The sequence below is a fragment of the Orycteropus afer genome, unplaced genomic scaffold, assembly GCF_000298275.1.
Source record: "Orycteropus afer afer isolate SDZICR_OR568_19922 unplaced genomic scaffold, OryAfe1.0 scaffold00372, whole genome shotgun sequence".
Lineage (NCBI taxonomy): Eukaryota > Metazoa > Chordata > Mammalia > Tubulidentata > Orycteropodidae > Orycteropus > Orycteropus afer.
Genome location: NW_006921959.1, coordinates 2566521 through 2576232, shown reverse-complemented (window position 1 = coordinate 2576232; position 9712 = coordinate 2566521).

Here is a 9712-nt window from a genome sequence, read left to right as displayed (position 1 = left end):
ACAAGGAGACACGTGGATGGTAGGTATCCTGCCAGCCAACAAGGCACAGCGAGACCATCTTGAGACAATGCAAGCAACATTTCTGGGTGAGGAGCACAGAAAGGCAACTCCACAGAATCCCCAATAGGAGATGGAAATACAGTATATACAAATTCCAAGTGAAGCAAGATGAGGAAAACAGGAATCAAATGTAAGGAAGGAAAATGCAGTAAAGCTGGCTCCAGGGAGCCAAGTAACCACAGACTAGGGAGGGAGCCAAAAAATAGGGCTAGAAAGTCTCCTCAGTAGTGAGTCTTGGATTTTAAGTGTTCAAAGAGGTGAAGGTCTACGGAGTGGCCACTGGAGATACTGGACTCTGGAAGCATCCCCACCCCTGCACTGGGTCAGGAAAGGCCCTGATCACTATGTGCACTCAACAAGGAGTGCTCTGGCACCCATGCCAGTGACCAGCAACTGGAGAAGTACACTCTCCCCCAAGCCTCACCCTCCCAGTGATGAGGGGTATGGCTCCCACATGCCTGTCCAGTAGGCAACCAGTGGTGCCTACAGCCCCTCCTCCACTCAGTGGTTTGTACCACTAGACAGACGGCTAGTGGTACACACATGCACAGCCCACCTCCTCTGTTTCCCTCTACAACTATGTTCCTCTGGCAGTCAGTGGTGCACACTCTCACAGATCATGTGTCACTCTTCTTCCTCCAAACCACCCTAACAACTGATGGCACACACTGAAGCCCACCACCACCCTGCTACCCTGGAAGCAGGTGCACCAATGGATTGCATGTCACATGTCCCACTCCTGCTATCCCAGTGATTGGGAGCATCCACTCCAGTCTGCTACTGTACCACTTCTTCACAGGAAGGTGTTTTGCAACCCCACAGATCACATGTCACACACATGCCATCACCCCATCAATTATGACTCCTACTTGCAACCACCCCATTACCCTGACAACCAGTGGAACATGCTCCTTTACCTCTGGACCAACTACTGGCAGTGTGCATGTCCCTGCTCACTCATCAAACTGTGAAACACTGCCATGCCACCAGTGGGTGACTGGAGTTGTACCCCTACCGCATTCAACCTCACCCACTGTTCCACTGCTCCTATGACTTTTGGTAAATATTTCCATACCACTTAACTGATGACTGGTGCTCTGGGAGCATAGTGCCTAAAGCATTTGACTGCTAACCAGAAGGCCAGCAGTTCAAACCCACAAGCCACTCCTTGAAAGGAAGACTGGGCAATTTATTTCCCTAGTGATACTGCCCCGGAAACCCAAGGAGGCATCACTATGAGTCAGATCTGACTCAATGGCAGTGAGTTTGGTTTTGGTTGTTTTAACAGATGACTGGTCGTGAAGCCCCATTTCCCCACTCCACTGTGCCTAGAAACCAGTGTTGTAAATTCCTGTGCTACTTCTCCAGAGACCAGTAAACCTCATCCTGACTACCTGTCAACTGGCAAAGCATACCTACGGTGCCCATAACCCAGTGACTGGGAAGAATGAGTCCTGAATCCAAGCCCAGTAATCGGCCTGCCAGACACATCACCTTCTAATCAATGCCCATCACATTCCAATAGGTGCCATGTGCACCTCTGTCTAATGATAAGTGGAGTTCTTAAACATATGTCCAGTGTACCACAACATCACACATCTCACACCAGATATTTCTAGCTGCCTGACTACACATGCATTAGAATCCCTTGATCCCCTACTATCTACTGAGAAGCAAATTCATGTGTATACAGAGGGCCTATCTTATCCTTTGGGAAACACTTCCACATAGCAGCTATGGAGACATCCTACCTTAAAACTTCCCAAGGATGAACTGTTAGCACCAACATAGAAGGATTCTATGGTCCATTAGGGGCTGTGGATGGATCCTGATTACCCAACACTTATCACCCAATACCAGGAAAAAATCTACTCTCCCATTTTCATTTAAATTAATGCCTTGGAGACAGCAGACAGTAACTAATCATATGAAGAAACAGGGTAAGACGGCACTAAGGCATTTGACTGCTAACCAGAAGGCTGGCAGTTCAAATTCACCAGCCACTCCTCATAAGAAAGGTTGGGCAACCTACTTCTGTAGTGACACCACCTCAGAAACTCAAGAGGTGTCACTATGAGTCAGATCCGACTTGACTGCAGTGAGTTTGGTTTGGTTTTGGTAACAAATGAGAAAAATATAGGGGCAGAAAACCTTTCTGAGGAAGAAATGATAATAGAACTAACTGAAAGAATTCAAAAGACTTGTATAGAATCTCAAAGAGATAAAGGAAAACACAGAACATAGACAGAATTGTGGATTATTTCTGGAAAACAACACAAGAACAAAATGGCAAAACAAACATACAAGTAGAAATCACATGAAAGCAGCAACAAGAAATCCAGATTAACAATAATATGTCAGAAATAGATAAGTCAATGGAAGGACACAGAAATAGAATAGAATCAATAGAACACATGATCAGGAAAACAGAAGACAAATCTATTGACACTAATTTGTTTCAAAAACAATCAGATAGAAGAAAATGAAGAAAGCCTAAGAGTTATGTGGGACACTGGCAAGAGGAAGAATTTATGTTTAATTCGAATTCTGGAAGAGGAGGATGTGGGGGAGGGCAGATACAGAGAGGATTTTTTAAGATGTATTGACATTCCTAATATCATGACAGATGAGTTTTCCATCCAAAAAGCTCAGTGAACTCATACAGGATAGATCTCAAAACAAAGTCACCAAGGCATGCCATCATCAAACTTTCCAAAACAGAGGCAAAAAAAATTCTGAGAGTAGCTCATGAAAAATGAACTATCACCTACAAAGCAGCATCAATAAGACTAAGCACTGATTTCTCAGCAGAACCATGGTGAGAAAAAGGCAGTGGGATGACATATATATATATATATAACCCTGAAAGAAAGAAAGAAAGAAAAAAAACTGTCAACCGAGAATCATAATCTAGCAAAATTTTCTTTCAAATATGATGGCAAAACTAGTACATTCCCAGGTAAACAGAAATTAAGGGAATTTATCCACACCAGACTAACCTCACAAGATTCATTAGAGTCCTTTGGAGGGAGAATCAACACCAGACAACAATCTGACTTCAAGACACATGATAGCATCACTTAGATAGCGACCCAGATAAAGAACTCTTAAAATAAAGCTGCAAAACTAAAAACAGGCAACCAGAGTTCTCAATCTATAAATGATGACAACTTTAAAACAAAAAATGTAAACATAAATGGTAAATAAAACTGACAAACCATTGGCCAAATTGACAAAGGAAAAAAAAATAACAAGATAGAAGTTGCGAAAGAAATAAAATGAGTGACATTACAGCAGAACCAACTGAAATAAAAAGTATCACAACAGATCATTAAAACTTGTACTCTGACAAATTTTGAAACCTAGGAGAAAAGGACAAATTTCTAGAAACACAGTACTTAACTAAACTAACATAAAAGAGGTAGAAAATTTGAACCAATTGATAACAAAAGAAGAAATTGAAGAGGTCATAAAAAATTCATAACAAAAAAGAAAGCTCCAGACCTAGACAGTGTCATTGGAGAAAGTATTATAGAACAATGAGTTCTCTGTCTATCATTTCTGAGATGATCAGCAATTCCTACCTATTAGAGTTATGGAAAGGAACCTTAGTAGCACAATGGTTAAGTCCAAGGTTGTTAACCAATGGGTCAGTGGTTCAAATCCACCAGCATGTCCTGCTTCTCAGCAGAATAGATCGAGTAATCTGCTCCTGTAAATCTTAGGGTAGTTCTACCCTATCTTGTTGGGTCGCTATGAGTCATAATCAACTCAACAACACATGACAGGAACAGTCTTATAGAACAAGGATATTATCGGCTTTTCAGTTGTGGGTGTATTCAGGGATACAAATACATTATGTTTTACCATGTACAGAGTTATTAAGGTTTGATTCATGGCAAAATTATGCATGTTGTATCAAGCCAAACAGTTAAAAAAAGTCATTATTTTTTCACAAATTACAGTTATTAAATATATAAATATGATACAAATTTTTTTGAAGCCTTAAAACTTTAGGATCTGTAATTGTTTATAAAAGAAATAGCATTTCCATCATAATCTTTCACATTTTTAGGAGACAAATAATCACCTTGTTAGGAAGAATTGGATGGCCACATCCAATTCTATGCAACTAAGGGTGTCCTAACTTTCCAGAATACCTACTCAAACATCAAATAATTCATTGAGATGACAAAGGTTAAGAATGTTAAGACATCTAAAAAATTGAATTGTTACAGCCAAATAGTAAAAAACTCCATTTTCTTTAGATTTACATCATTCACGTATAAGGAAAATGTTTGACTGCATGTCATGATTCTTTATGGTCTGTCTACATGTCTTCTATTATCAATACTTTTTTAGAAAGAGGACAGCAATAATTTTCTACTCATAAGATTTATTATTTCTTTATCATGTAATTACTATCATTGAATACCCAATTACAGTTACTGTTACTTAAAAATTTAAAATGTTAAAATTTACTTTTATTTCTTTTTCTTCAGTTATGCTATGTTGCACTGTGTTGTTGTTGTTGTTATGTGCCGTGGAGTCGGACCCGACTCATAGCGACTACTCCTTGGGCTTCCGAAGCAGTATCATTATGGAAGTAAATTGCCCCATCTTCCTTCAGAGCAGTGGCTGGTGGGTTTGAACCGCCAGCCTTCTGATTAGCAGTCAAGTGCCTTAGGCACTATGCTAACAGAGCTCCTGCTGCACTGTGCATCCTCCTTAATTTACCATAATATATTATGCTTATTTTTCCATTTTATTAAGAAAACACAGAAGTGTCTAAGTATTTTTAAGTTCTGGTAAATATGAAATGTGAGGTAAAATTTATATCTGGACTATTACATAAAGAAAACACAAAATTTAAACAACACAGCCTAACTAACTTTTGTCTTCCCAATAGTTTTTTATTTAAATTAACTCTAATTAATTCCAGACCTTAGATTGACATCATATTAATCACCGCATGGAATAAATTTTCCAGGTTTCATAATTCTTTTTCTCTTTGTACCACTGGAAGATGTAGCCTTAAGTGTTAAATGTACTCCAAGTCTTTAATTTTGAAGAATTATCACCCCTTTTTTTAACTATTTTATATAAAGTTGTACTATGTTCACATATATCTTGAAATAAGAATTTATCTCAAATATACCTGTATATTTATTGTAGTTAAATACTTTGTTAGTAAATTCTATTTTTAAATACTGATTTTCTAAACATTTTGCAACTCATAATAATTATTTTTTCGAATAAAAAGTATTAACCTTAAATAGTGCAGTCATTTCTAAACACTAAATTCACACAGCAAATTAAAATGCGAAGTGTGCTTGTCCAGTTAAGATTATATTTACAAGTAAACAAGGACACACGAACTGGATCACAGTTCTGAAAGAGCTTACTTACTGAAGATAAGATTTACATATCAATGATACAGAAAGTTTGCACAGGCTCAGAGGCTAAGCTGTGCTCAGTGATTGATGAGCAGGCTTCTATTTAAAATTATTCTAACCAATTAAAACACTAGTATTATTATAGAAGTTAATACATGTTAACAGCATATATATACACAATAGTTGTAATTTTATTTCAGGACAGGAACACAGCATACATGTCTGCTGCGACACCTTTTTCTGCAATGTGAATTAGCTTATATGCCTATATGCACTGGGAATAGGGAAATGATAAATATGGAAATCAGTTGGTTTATACCTCAGTGTTCAACTTGGTAACCACTAGCCAGATGTAGCCATTTAAATGTAAATACTTTCAAAAAATTAAAACTCTCAGTCACCACATTTGAAGTGTTCATTGGCCACATGTGGCTGCCATGAAAGACAGTGACAGGTATAGAGTGTTCTCTTCATCACAGAAAATTCCACTGGAGTTCAAAGGTTTATACTTAGTATTTCCCAAGAGGTCAAAGGTTTGTTCTACCAAGTAGCAGCACAAAATCCACTAACAAAATTGAAAGTAAGCAGGTCTCAGAATTCAGTAACATATTATGCCTGCTTTTTCCTCTTGGCTCAGTTTGGCCAATTATTCTGCCTTATACATTCTTACTGTATGCTTCCCTTATCTTTGTGCATTCCACTCTTGTCTCCTTAATCTTACCCCCTCCCACCAATTAACTTCACCATTTTTTAAAGTTAATTCTTATATTTACCCTAGTATTACTTTTGTTATTGAGAATTTTTCACTTCTTTTTTTAGCTGTGCTATGCATTTTATTTAAAATATTCTTGTCTTCATAATCTAGTTACATAGACTTAGAGTGACGGGTCCCAAATTCATTGTCTCCATAAGTCCTATAAATTTTAGTACACCCTTTTGTTGGAAGCTTTGGTGGTGTAGTGCTTAAGGCATTTGACTGCTAACCAGAAGGCTGGCTGTTCACATCCACCAGCCGTTCCATTGAAGGAAGACAGGGAGATCTACTTCCATAAAGATTGACAGTCTCAAAAACCCAATGGGGGTTGCTATGAATTGGAAATGACTCGATGGCAGTGAGTTTTTCGTAGAATGTTAGGTTTTTCAGGAATGCTTTATCAAAAGGTAGCCAAAACATCTGTCCAGACTCCAGGAACTAACTACCAGTACCCATTACCATTAAGTCAATTCTGACTCATGATGACCCCACGTGCTCCACAGTGTTTTCATGTATGACTTTTTGGACACAGATCACCAGTTATTTCTACTGAGGCACCTTTGGGTGGACTTGCACCTCTATCCCTTTGGTTAGCAGTGAGTGAGTTAATTGTTTGCACCACCCAAAGGCTCCAGAAACTAACCAGCTAAGGGTCAAATTCGGGATCTGCGTAAAAGTGAACTACTCAATCTATAAAGCTCAACAGGAATAATTATAGTCCTGAGTTATGGGACAGAGATAACAAAGCATGAGTATTAAGCAAAATACCTTACAAAAAGTAAGTGCAAATATGTGGCATTATTTACTGAAGGAATAATGTTATTTATTTATTTTTTTATATATATTTTTTATTGTGATTTGGGTGAACATTTACAGAGCAAATACACTTTCCATACAGCAGATCACATACACTTTGTCTCATGACATTGATGACAACTTAGCAGAATGCAACATCTCCTCTCCCACTTCCTACCAATAGGTACCGCTTCCCTGTGACCATCCCTCCATGCACTCCTACCCCCTGAGCTGTCTCTCTGTGCCTGAGCAGCCCTTCTTTCTCTCTTGCTTGTTCTCTCCAAGGAGCGTATCTACCTCAGATAAATGCTCAACTAGTATTCCTGTCTACTGTGTGTTCAATTCCAGATCTGAAGGGCAGCTAGAGGCCATAGTCTCAGTGGTTCCGCCAGGCTCCATTGGGCCAGCAAACCTGTTCCCTGCTTTTTATTATTTTTTTTTCAAATGATTTTGAGTTTTGTTCCACATTGCTCCCCCTGTCTATCCAGGATCTCCTACAAAGATTCTCTTCTAAGTGGTTGACAGTAGTAGCTGAGCACTGTCTATTTCTTTTGGTCTCATAGTCATATAGGCTGCAGATCGGATGGTGTACCAGTCACTAGGACTGATTGTTTTCATAAATTTTTGGTTTTCTTCATTCTTCTTGGCCCTGGATGAGGAGAGACCCATTATTTCATCTAGATGGCTGCTTGCAAGCTTTTAAGATCTCAGTCGCTACTAGCCACAGTAGAAGGTGGAACAATACTTTGTGTAGTATGTTATGCCAATTGAGCTTGATGTCCTCCGGGACTATGGTCCCGAAATCACAGGTTCAACTACTCGGTCCCTCTGGGTAGCTGGCTGTGACCAAGCAGTGCCCACAACCTTGCCCCTTGTCAGCCCCATTATACACCTGGGAATTCAGATCATACACATAAAGTTATTGGAGCACTGTCTGCCAACCTTATACATGTTCTTGGGTGCACTCTCCACTTCATATAGTTACCTAATATTTCAGCCTGTCCATCCATCTATCCACCCATATACCTGTGTTTGCCTCCACTGAGCACGCCGTACTATATGTGCAAAAGGGTTCATCTTTGTTGTCTGTACTTCCCACGTAGCTCTCTATGTCTTTCTTTTCCTCAATGCCACTATATTGATCACTCACATTTGGTACATTGCCTTTTTCTTCACCCAAATCAAAACTTATCTCTATCTATTTAACAGTATTCCCTCCCCTCCCCTTCCACCCCTGGTGACCAACAAAGAAAATGACCTTCTATAGATAAGCATTTCCTTGACTATTACAATAACGGACCAATACAATATTTGTCCTTTTGTGATTGACTTATTTCACTCAGCATAATGTTCTCCAAGTTCATCCATGTTATGCGGTGTTTTGCAGATTCTACATTATTCTTTAGCATTGCATACTATTCCATTGTGTGTATATACCAGAGTTTGGATATCTATTCCTCAGTTGATGGACACCTAGGTTGTTTCCATTTTTGGCTATTGTAAATAGTGCTGTGATGAACATGGGTGTGCATATGTCCATTCTTGTAATGGCTCTCACTTCTTTAGGATATATACCTAGTAATGGAATAGCTGGGTCAAATGGTATTCCTAGTTCCAAGTTTTGAAGGAATCGCATACTGCTTTCCACAATGGTTGTACCATTTTACAGTCCCACCAGCAGGGTATCAGAGTCCCAATCTCTCCACATCCTCGCCAGCATTTGTTATTTTCTGTCTTGTTGAACTTTGCTACTAGTGCTGGAGCAAGATGGTATCTCACTGTTGTTTTGATTTGCATCTCTCTAATAGCTAATGATTGTGAGCATTTCTTCATATGTTTGTTGGCCACTTGAATATCGTCCTTGCTGAAGTGTCTATTCATGTCTTCTGCCCATTTTTTAATTGGATTGTATGTCTTTTTGTTATTGAGGTGTTGGAGTTTTCTATAAATTCTAGAGATAAGTCCCTTGTCGGATATGTCATTACCAAATATTTTTTCCCAATCTGTAGGTTCTCTTTTGACTCTTTTGGAGAAGTCTTTGGAAGCACACAAAAATTTAATCTTTAGAAGGCCCCAATCATCTGGTTTCTCTTCTGCTGTTTGTGCATTTTGAGTTATGCTTGATAGTCTATTTATGCCATATATTAGGGACCTTAAATTTGCCCCTAGTTTTTCCTTGAGGAACACTATCGTTTTGGGTTTCATATTTAAGTCTTTGATCCATTTGGAGTTTGTTTTTGTGAATGGTGTGAGGTACAAATCTTGTTTCATTTTTCTGCAAATGGATCTCCAGTTTTGCCAGCACCATTTATTAAACAAACATTCTCTTCCCCATTTAATGGATTTTGGCCCTTTGTCAAAAATCAGCTGACCATAGGTCGATGGATTTATTTCTGGGTTCTCAATTCTATTCCATTGGTCTATGTATCTGTCATTCAACAAATACCAGACAGTTTTGACTGCTGTGGCTGTATAGTAGGTTTTGAGATTCAGCAGTGTGAGACCTCCTACTTTGTTTTTCTTCTTCAGTAGTGCTTTGCTTATCCGAGGTCTCTTTCCTTTCCATATAAAGTTAGTGATTGGTTTTTCCATATCTCTAAAGAATGTTGATGGGATCTGGATTGGGGTTGCATTGAATGTATGGATTGCTTTGGGTAGAATTAATATTTTCACAATGTTCAATCTTCCTATCCACGAGCATGGGATG